Source organism: Rutidosis leptorrhynchoides, chromosome 8 (assembly GCF_046630445.1).
Source record: "Rutidosis leptorrhynchoides isolate AG116_Rl617_1_P2 chromosome 8, CSIRO_AGI_Rlap_v1, whole genome shotgun sequence".
Classification (NCBI taxonomy): domain Eukaryota; kingdom Viridiplantae; phylum Streptophyta; class Magnoliopsida; order Asterales; family Asteraceae; genus Rutidosis; species Rutidosis leptorrhynchoides.
Window position 1 is genome coordinate 234,339,654 of NC_092340.1, and position 12,778 is coordinate 234,352,431.

Here is a 12,778-nt window from a genome sequence, read left to right on the forward strand (position 1 = left end):
CGTCAACACCTCCAGCTGCTTAAAATTTCGGGATGAAATTTATTTAACGGGTAGGTACTGTAGTGACCCGAACTTTTCCATGTTTATATATATTAAATAAAATTAATATTTACATGATTAATTGTTTCCAACATGTTAAGCAATCAAACTTTTTAAGACTTGATTAATTGAAATAGGTTTCATATAGATAATTGACCACCCAAGTTGACCGGTGATTCACGAACGTTAAAACTTGTAAAAACTATATGATGACATATACATGATTATATATATAATTAATATGATATTATGATAAGTAAGTATCTCATTAGGTATTTTAACAATGAGTTATATACGTAAAATTGTGTTTATTGAATTAAGAAACTCGAAACGATATATATAACGATTATCGTTATAACAACGTCTTACTAATTAGATATGAATCATATTAAGATATTGTTAAACTATGTTTAATCATGATAAATGATAAGTAAATATGTCATTATGTCTATTAACAATGAACTACATATGTAAAACAAGACTACTAACTTATGAATTTCGAAACGAGACATATATGTAACGATTATCATTGTAACAACATTTAACTGTATATATATCATATTAAGATATATTAATATATCATAATATTATGATAATGTAATAATTTAACATCTCTTTAGATATAATAAAAAATGGGTTAACAACATTTAACAAGATCGTTAACCTAAAGGTTTCAAAACAACATTTACATGTAACGACTAACGATGACTTAACGACTCAGTTAAAATGTATATACATGTAGTGTTTAATATGTATTCATACACTTTTGAAAGACTTCAAGACACTTATCAAAATACTTCTACTTAACAAAAATGCTTACAATTACATCCTCGTTCAGTTTCATCAACAATTCTACTCGTATGCACCCGTATTCGTACTCGTACAATACACAGCTTCTAAATGTATGTACTATTGGTATATACACTCTAATGATCACCTCTTAGCAGCCCATGTGAGTCACCTAACACATGTGGGAACCATAATTTGTCAACTAGCATGAAATATCTCATAAAATTACAAAAATATTAGTAATCATTCATGACTTATTTACATGAAAACAAAATTACATATCCTTTATATCTAATCCATAAACCAACGACCAAAAACACCTACAAACACTTTCATTCTTCAATTTTTTTTCATCTAATTGATATCTCTCAAGTTCTATCTTCAAGTTCTAAGTGTTCTTCATAAATTTTACAAGTTCTAGTTTCATAAAATCAAGAATACTTCCAAGTTTACTAGCTCACTTCCAATCTTGTAAAGTCATCATCCAACCTCAAGAAATCCTTGTTGTTTACATTAAGATATCATTCTAAATCAAGGTAATACTCATATACAAACTTTGATTCAATTCCTATAACTATAACTATCTTAATTCGAGTGATAATCTTACTTGAACTTGTTTTCGTGTCATGATTCTACTTCAAGAACTTTCAAGCCATCCAAGATCCTTTAAAGCTAGATCATTTCTTGTCACTTCCAGTAGGTTTACCTACTAAACTTGAGGTAGTAATGATATTCATAACATCATTCGATTCATACATATAAAACTATCTTATTCGAAGATTTGAACATGTAATCACTAGAACATAGTTTAGTTAATTCTAAACTTGTTCGCAAACAAAAGTTAATCCTTCTAACTTGACTTTTAAAATTAACTAAACATATGTTTTATATCTATATGATATGCTAACTTAATGATTTAAAACCAGAAAACACGAAAAACACCGTAAAACTGGATATACGCCGTCGTAGTAACACCGCGGGCTGTTTTAGGTTAGTTAATTAAAAACTATGATAAACTTTGATTTAAAAGTTGTTCTTCTAGGAAAATTATTTTTCTTATGAACATGAAACTATATCCAAAAATCATGGTTAAACTCAAAGTGGAAGTATGTTTTCCAAAATGGTCATCTAGACGTCGTTCTTTCGACTGAAATAACTACCTTTACAAAAATGACTTGTAACTTATTTTTCTGACTATAAACCTATAAATTTTATGTTTAGATTCATAAAATAGAGTTCAATATGAAACCATAACAATTTGATTCACTCAAATCGGATTTAAAACGAAGAAGTTATGGGTAAAACAAGATTGGATATTTTTTGATTGTTGTAGCTACGGAAAATATTGTAACAATTCTATACAAATCATATCCTAGCTAACTTATATTGTATTATACATGTATTATAATGTAATCTTAGGATACCATAGACACGTATGCAAATGTTTTGACATATCATATCGACCCATGTATATATATTATTTGGAACAACCATAGACACTCTATATGCAGTAATGTTGGAGTTAGCTATACAGGGTTGAGGTTGATTCCAAAAATATATATACTTTGAGTTGTGATCTAGCCTGAGACGTGTATACACTGGGTCGTAGATTGATTCAAGATAATATATATCGATTTATTTCTGTACATCTAACTGTGGACAACTAGTTGTAGGTTACTAATGAGGACAACTGACTTAATAAATTTAAAACAGTAAAACGTATTAAAAATGTTGTAAATATATTTTGAACATACTTTGATATATATATGTACATATTTGTTATAGGTTCGTGAATCGACCAGTGGCCAAGTCTTACTTCCCGACGAAGTAAAAATCTGTGAAAGTGAGTTATAGTCCCACTTTTAAAATCTAATATTTTGGGATGAGAATACATGCAGTTTTATAAATATTTTACGAAATAGACACAAATAATTGAAACTACATTATATGGGTGAATGATCGAAGCCGAATATGCCCCTTTTGCTTGGTAACCTAAGAATTAGTAAATCGATCTACTAATTTATGCGAATCCTAAAGATAGATCTATTGGGCCTAACGAACCCCATCCAAAGTACCAGATGCTTTAGTACTTCGAATTCATTTATATCATGTTTGAAGGATTTCCCGGAATGATAGGGGATATTCTTATATGCATCTTGTTAATGTCGGGTACCAGGTGTTCACCATATAAATGAATTTTATCTCTATGTATGGGATGTATATTGAAATATGAAATCTTGTGGTCTATTATTATGATTTGATAATATATAGGTTAAACCTATAACTCACCAACATTTTTGTTGACGTTTTTAGCATGTTTATTCTCAAGTGATAATTAAGAGCTTCCGCTGTTGCATACTAAAATAAGGACAAGATTTGGAGTCCATGCTTGTATGATATTATGTAAAAACTGCATTCAAGAAACTTATTTTTGATGTAATATATTCTTATTGTAAACCATTATGTAATGGTCGTGTTTAAACGGTATATTTTAGATTATCATTATTTGATAATCTACGTAATGCTTTTTAAACCTTTATCGATAAAATAAAGGTTATGGTTGTTTTAAAAATGAATGCAGTGTTTGAAAAACGTCTCATATAGAGGTCAAAACCTCGCGACGAAATCAATTAATATGGAACGTTTATAATCAATATGAACGGGACATTTCAGATTGGGGTGGTGAAGGGTGGTAGCCGGCGGTGATAGGCGTGTGGTGATGAGATGGCTGTTGGTGATCAAAAAGGAAGATTGGGAGTGGTTCCTCATGAATCTTTCCAAGTATATACATATATAACACCAAATATACACACACACACACACACACACACACATATATATATATATATTGATTTATATATAAAGTAATAATTATAATATTAAATAATAATATTATTGATGGAATTTAACAAGTTTCATAAACAACATGTTCTTATAGTTAACTTGATCATTAAACCAATTTAATGTAGTTAGAACAAGCGAAAGCATTATGTAAAGTTCTTGTTAACATGATAAGCTATTAAGTTAAATTCCATGATAACATCAAGTCTTGGATAAATGCTTGCAAATATATCAAGTAGAGAAGATATATTTACCTTCTCAAGCTAGTTGAGGGTTATTTCAAATGACAAAGATGGTGAACAATTGTGTAGAACCTCAAGCTATTGTGTCTCAACACTACCCTTAAACTTGTTAGGTATTAAGACCCTTAATAACCTTTGAATAAGCTCAAAACCCTTTCGTTTTACACCCAATTTTCTAGACAGCAGCTAGTTGAAAGAATGATGATGAATGAAGCCTCAAAACTATGAAACCTCAAGAGATAATACCCCAAACTTTTGCCCAACACCTAATACTATGGTTAGGATTTATTGACACTTGAATTTGACTTGAAAATTAACTAGAATAACCCTCTCCTTGCAGCTGAAACTCACGGCCAGAATGTGTGTGAGAGAGCAGAATTTTCTAGCTAGTTTTGATGCGTGTTACTTTCAAGTTAATGAGTCAATACCTTGGTACTTGTTGAGCATGAACCTAGGAGTTGTGACCTCAAAAGTACCAAAAGGAATAAGCATGGGAGGTTGTCATGGGACTCCCAAAACCGCCACCCCATACATCCCTTTTATAATCACACTAGTTTTTTATAAACTTATAATAAACCATGTAATCATTAATGTTACTTGCAAGTTTTATAAACCCTCTTATAAAATATAACACACTATAATTATTTAAACTTATAAATAATTAAACGTAAATTATCCAAATAATTTATCTCAAGTGATTATATTTTAGTAAACCCATTTTCTAAAATTCAAGTGTCGCGTATTTATTTAATGACCCAATCGTTAAGATTAAATACATATAAAGTGTTGGGTATGACCCGACTTGGATCATAACACATTATCCACATTAATTTAATATGTCTCTCGGGCATACGAAATACCTTCAATCTCTCACTTGCACGAGAAACATAAGAAATTAATGCAAGTGATGGATACCACCTAACGACCGTCCATCACCCCCAATATGTTATGACTTTATGCCATTCAATAACATCATCCTTTTCGAGTTCCCATCTCGAATATGAATAGGTGAATCTATTCATTATATCCTTTCATCCTAGATGTCATGTTAAATCCAAGAGATACAGAGTGATCACTCTCTTTTAGATTTACCTTTATCAGGCCTTAGACATCTGACTCTCAACGAATAAGAGGGACAAATCCCATCTTGACTACATACGTCCTAAATATATACTTTGTATTATACCTGAGCTCTTCCTTATGAACTACCATATTTCAGAATAGCGAAGGAAAGAATCAAGGTACAATACTTGGTAAATATCCGAATCCAATATGTATCTCAGGTCAGAGGATACAATGATATTCGCCTTTACTCAAGATTACATGTGATCAACCACAAAGGCTCCATTTAGTAAGTCTTGAGGGCGAGTCTTCCAATATTTGTATCCCACAAATATCTATGAACCTTGGTAGCAACCTTGCCCCACATTCATCCCGTGAATGTATACCAATCCAAGTTCATAATAGTCTAAACCTCACACTTGTTCCCACAAATGTGATCGACTACGGAATTTAGAATAATTACTAATTCATGGATAAAATATGCAAAATAGGAACATAACTCAAAATAAATTAATACCACAATTATATTAATGAGTTTGAATAATTTCGCTCGGTTACAATACTTAAAACAGATTACATCCAATCACTATAATATCGAAGCCCTAATGCACTAACATGCCCTTGATGTTTTGCACCATGTAAGAGCTTCGTGAGTAGATCCGCTATATTAAGATATGTGTGAACTTTGTGAATACATATCTTTCCCTTTTCAACTTCATCCCTTATGTAGTTGAATCTCCGCTCAATGTGACGGGTCTTTTGGTGTGCACGAGGTTCTTTAATTTGAGCAATCGCACCCTCGTTGTCACAAAAGATCTCAAGAGGGTCCTGAATGGAAGGGACTACTCCTAAGTCGTCGATGAATTTCTTCATCCATGCAGCTTCCTGAGCTGCCAATGATGCAGCGATGTACTCCGACTCTGTAGTGGATAAAGCAACAACATCCTGTTTTGAACTCTTCCAAGAGACCGCACCTCCATTTAACGTGAAGACATAACTGTAAAGACCCGTCCTAATCCATCCGGACGAAGTCCATATCGATTATAAACAATTCACAACAGTTGATTACATCGCGAGGTACTTGACCTCTATATGATACATTTTACAAACATTGCATTCATTTTTGAAAAGACAATCTTTCATTACATCGAAAGTTGACAGGAATGCATACCATTTCATAATATATCCAACTATAATTAACTTGATAATAATCTTGATGAACTCGACGACTCGAATGCAACGTCTTTTGAAATATGCCATGAATGACTACAAGTAATATCTATAAAATGAGCAAATGCACAACGGAAGATTTCTTTCGTACCTGAGAATAAACATATTTTAAAGTGTCAACCAAAAGGTTGGTGAGTTCATTAGTTTAACATAAATAATCATTTCCATCATTTTAATAGACCACAAGATTTCATATTTCCATTTCTCATAAACATACGTCCCATACATAGAGACAAAAATATCATTTATATGGACTGAACACCTGGTAACCGACATTAACAAGATGCATATAAGAATATCCCCATCATTCCGGGATCCTCCTTCGGACATGATATAAATTTCGAAGTACTAAAGCATCATGTACTTTGGATGGGGTTTGTTAGGCCCGATAGATCTATCTTTAGAATTCGCGTCAATTAGGGTGTCTGTTCCCTAATTCTTAGATTACCAGACTAAAAAGGGCATATTCGATTTCGATCATTCAACCATATAATGTAGTTTCAATTACTTGTGTCTATTTCGTAAAACAGTTGTAAAAGTTGCGCATGTATTCTCAGCTCAAAAATATAAAGGGTAAAAAGGCAAATGAAACTCACAGTACTGTATTTTGTAGTAAAAATACATATGACGACATTGAACATTGCAGGGTAGGCCTCGGATTCACGAACCTATATCATTCGTATATATATTAAAACATATACTTGTAATCGAACAGATATATATATATTATTATTAGTGATATAATTTTTGATATTATTAATTGTTATATTTTATTATTACTATAAAAGATTATAACTTTTGTTACGTTATATGTATCAAAAATTTTATATGTATATATTTCATTTGTTTGTTAAAATAGTAATTATATTAATACGAAATAATATTAGTAGTGATTAAAATAATGATAATACTAGTGTTAATAATAATGATATAGATATTAATGATTTTATTAATAGTAATATTAATGATAGTTTAAAATGATAAACCTTATAATAATGTTAATAACAGTAGTTCTTATTTAAATGAACAGGTTATTAATAATGATATTGAAAATAACAATTTTTACATAATACTTAATAATAATTATTATTATAGCAATTTCATTACTAGGGGTAATATTAATATCAAAACTTATGTTAATCCTAATCAAGATCTTCATGTTTAATTTTGTGACTAATAACTAAAGTTTCTATAACATCAATTCGTATTTCAAATCATAATAATAATAGTAATACTTAATAATAATAATAATAATTTTTAGTGATAATAATTTTAATATTAATGATAATAACAATAATACTAAATACTAATTCTAATACTTAATGATATTGATAATAATAATAATCATAATATCAATAACAATCACAATAATAATAGTAATAATAATAACAATGGTGATGATAATAGTAATATTTATCTAGGTTAATGATAATATCATTAGTAATAATTATATTAATGATATTAATACTTAACATAATTAATAATAATAATAATAATAATAATAATAATAATAATAATAATAATAATAATAATAATAATAATAATAATAATAATAATAATAATAATAATAATAACAAGATTAGAAAACTACCTTCAAAAGGATTTGCTAAAAAGAAATGCCTAGGACGGGACTCGAACACGTGACCCCTCGTACACCCGCCAACACTTGAACCATTTGTACCAGTTTGTTTTTCTGATTATAATCAGATTCTAATTTAGTTAAACCGTGTTTCTGTTTCTTCCTATTTTCCTTCTTCTTCGAGACTGAATCGACCAGGGATCAAAAACCCACTCAAATCATTTATTAAACCTATTTAGATTATTCATTAGGTAATATAGATAACCACTAATATTTGTTTGCAAATATAGAAAACGAAAATAAATAAAAAAAGGCAGGAAGATTAGCCTGCTGTTCGTCGAACTCAACAAAAAAAAAAAATGATTTAGGAATTGATAGAGTTTTAGACCAAACATCCAACATGAAAAATGTTTCAAATCACCCTTAGGATCTTTCTCAATCAGCAATTGATCAGGAAATATCAAAACGACTTCAAATTTTTATGAAGAACAATGGTTGACTTTTTATCTTAAAATCTTTGACTCGAAAATTCGTATTCAATATTGAAAGTTAGGATTTCAAACTTTGCAGATAGTATACACACCTGATTCCTAACTAACCTGCATTGTTACATTTTTAAAACTCATCCAGATTCGAAAATTGGTTAAAAAGTTGAAGAAACAGGGATGAACGGTTTCGTTTCCTTACTTCTGTTTTTAATTCCCACAAATGCAGTTGTGTAATACCTAAATAGAACCGAATAATTGAAATAGAACCTGTCGTGATTAATTGAGAGGGACTCGTAACAAAGTTTGACTTTTACATAGGATCATATTGTCGACAAAATATTATTCAGTACAGAAATATATATATAATTAAAAGAGGAATTTGTTAGCTAGCAGATTTTGGATGTACATGTAACTGAATTTGGATCTGTATTGTATTTGATTTGTACCTGCAGCAATCAGCAACAGAAAATGCATCTAACACAGTTTGTTTAAGATTGGAAACTGTTTCATGTTTTATCTATATTTATATATATATGAACTGTATTTATATATTAGTATATGTATTTATTTTTATGCTGTAGCTGTATTTATATATCAGATGTATATTTCTGAATTTAGTATTAAATCTTGTAATATTACATAGTAATATAAATCTATTAGTAAATTTAAGAATGTTATTAATTTTTAATAAGAATACTAGTACTAATGGTAATAATAATATTAATACTAATTTTATTAAAATTTTACTAATAGTAATAATAAGAATAAGAGTAATTATAAAACGATAATGATAATATTATTGATTATATTATTAATTACAATGATATTAGTAATAATATAACAATTTATTTATATATATATATATATATATATATATATATATATATATATATATATATATATATATATATATATATATTTTCATATTAATATTACTAATATAAATTTTAATATTGAAAGTAATAATAAAATTAGTATACCACTTTTATTTCTAACTTGTAATATACTTCAATATGTCAACCTTACATAGTATTAATTATACAATATTTACTAATTATATAATATTTATTATATAATAACGTATATTGAATATTGAATATTTATATGTTTTATTATATTTTAATACACGTACTATCAACAATTATGTATAGAAATCATATACATTTATATATACCTATATATTTTAATTACTCTATGTACAATTATGTTTTAAATATTAAATAGATAACTATATTAATTATATATATATATATATATATATATATATATATATATATATATATATATATATATATATAAAACTCAAAGTACATATTTAATATTTTGTTAATGTTGACAAATTATGTTCGAGATTATTTATATTCAATATACTCTATATAAAAAGTTTTAATTATTTTAAGTTACCTTCCAATAACTAAATCACATAATAGTTCACTAATATATTCAATCAATATAATTGTTTACCGATATAATTATTTATATCAACATTTCTATTTTTAATTAAGGTTCGTGAATCGTCGGGTACATTCGAAAGGCAAATGTTATTCATGTAATTCATTCCAAAGTTTTCGAGACTCAACATTACAGATTTTGCTTATCGTATCGAAATCAAATAAGATTCAGGTTGTAAATTTGGTCGGAAATTCCCGGGTCATCACAGTACCTACCCGTTAAAGAAATTTCGTCCTGAAATTTGAGTGAGGTCGTCATGGCTAACAATAAATATGTTTCCCTGACGAATATGAGCTGATAAATAGAGTTTTATCATTATTGAATAATACCGATAAAATAATTCAATTATTTGAATAGCACGAATGAAGCTATTACAAAAGAGTGAAATGAATAAGTGAAGTTTCGTTTTAACTTTTGACGTTGTCTTGGTTGAATTCCGTAATTCAAGGGATTTAAAGAAAATTTTCAAAATCTAAAAGATTTGATTCTTCGGCGAGTAAAGAAATTAAGATCTCTATAATTAAATGCGATGATCTGTATCGATTGCTTTGTTTGGTATCTTCACAATAAATGAACTTCTTCCGTTCCCTTATTTTCATCATTCCTATACTTTCATTCTTAATTCTTACTTCTAAAAGGTTGGGAAAATGCTTCATCCAGTTCTACTCCTTGATATTTTCTTAATTATCATTTCTATCATCCTTCTTTTTAATCTTCCACCAGAAGAATCTGGTTACTTCTATCATTTCCTTGGGGTGATACTATTCTTAATTCTACCGTGTCTTTATATTGCTATTCAAATTAATATCCACAGTTTGTAATTTCTGCGTTGTTGTTGGATTTTATATCTTCCCTTATATTTCGATGTCCTTGCTTCTGTTTTCTATAATCATTGTCATCCCCAGTTAATACTCCCCCTATTTGCTGCGATTTATACTCCAATTTTATATTTCAGAGCTATGTCCCTTCGTTTCTACTTCCTGCGATTGGGCATCTCTTGTAATGGTCCAGAATTCGCAGATAAAAGTTTCAGAATGAACATTGTTAATGTTCTAAATAAGAAGGAACGTAATAGCACGATTTTATTTGTCAAATTACCAGATTCACTGAGAATAGAACTATCAAGAATATACATTCTTGATATGTTCAGAAGTTAAGCAGAATGACAGAGTTATGTAACATGGCGCATGATGACGTTATGATCTGTGAATCATCACGTCCCATTAGAAACTCAGCATGACTTACTGTAATATAATCACGTTGATCAAGTGTCATTATATTATACTAACTCATGCATCAATTCCCAACATTACTTCAATAACATTCATATTTTAAGCTCGAAAGTTTACAGAATATAGAAACTAACAGTTTCTATATGATGTAAAACTGATAGCACGAAGAGATTATTGATTTCAGATAAGAATAGTTATGAAAATATCTTCAGAAATATGGAGGATATTTATAATGAAAGATACGATAATATCTTGAAATTTCTAATATCGAGGGATGATGAAGAAGATTTATCCATAAGGGTTTAGATTCAGAAGCAAGGTATTCGCTAAAGATTTCATCAGAAATAGAATCATTTGGATTCTTTGAAGTCAAACTTATTCTTTGTGATTTGTCCACGGCTTCCTTCATAGTTTCGCATAATCCGCTTTTTGGTATTAAATTTTCTATTGAGTGTTTCCAAAACTCCATTCTTTATCATTAAATTTTTGACAGTTAAGGTCGTGTACAGTTTGTGCTGCTGTATTTCAACTTTTTTTTTTTTTTTTTTTTTTTTTTTTTAGAATGGAAGATCATAATTCTAAGAGATAAATGATATATGTTTTCATATAACTATTGATATAGACATGCTGCGAGATTTCAAAATACTGATTGCTGATTCTCGGTATTTGGTACGGTAATTCTCGTTACAAGGTGCGGATAAGTACATGATGAGACTTCAATAGATAAATTTAGTGTTTTGTCGGAGAGATTTAAACCAAGGAGCGACGAGGTTGCTGGTACATCTGCTGGTAATATGGTGGAATATAATAAAAGGTTTCCCGGAAACAATAAAAGAGTACACATACAAATCAAGGTTATAATAAGGTTGTTTCGAACGAAAGGTCAAAGTTGACTTGCTGGAGCTGTGACAAAATTTGCTAATTTGGAAAGGGATTGCAAAGTTATTTTGGGTAATAATAACACTAAGAAATTAGCATAGATACGTTTTAAACATTTACTCAGTTGGTTCATCCTCGCGGTTGAGGTGTTTTTAAGAATCATGAAAGGTTTGAACGTAGATTGTAATTGTCAAAATACAAATGAGGTTTAAGATGAAATCAAGTGGCAAACTTGAAGAATTGTTTAGTTTCATATATTATAATCAATATTTTAATTCATTTTAATTGTCCAATGTTATTAGTCCACAGTCGATAGTCCACAATTGACAGTCCAATAATTCATATATAGTTTAATATATAATATTCGAATTAATTAATACGTATCGTGACCCATGTACATGTCTCAGACTCGATCACAACTCAAACTATATATATTATTGTAGAATCAACCTCAACCCTGTATAGCTAACTCCCGCTTTACTGCATATAGAGTGTCTATGGTTATTCCAAATAATATATATAGATGTGTCGATATGATATGTCAAAACCTTGTATACGTGTCCCGATATTTAAATGCGTAAATAACAGTATTTAAATTACGATAAATAAAGTGCGTAAAATAAATAACAGAAATTAAATGACGATAAATAAAGTTGCGAGAATTAAATTCTGATAAAATAAATTACAATAATTAAATTGCGATAAATAAATTGCGATAAATAAAATGTAATCAGTTAGCTAGGAACAGTTAGCTAGGATTTTGTTAGCGTGGATTCTTAACAAAATTTTCCATAGTTAATTTGTTGTTTATTTTGTCCAATGTTTTCTTCATTATGCCACTTGTTGGATTCAGATAAATCAAAATCCAAATATGAATTTGAATAAAAATGGTTAGTCTGCAGTGAACGGATACGTATATATGTGGATGTAAGTAGGATAACGAAT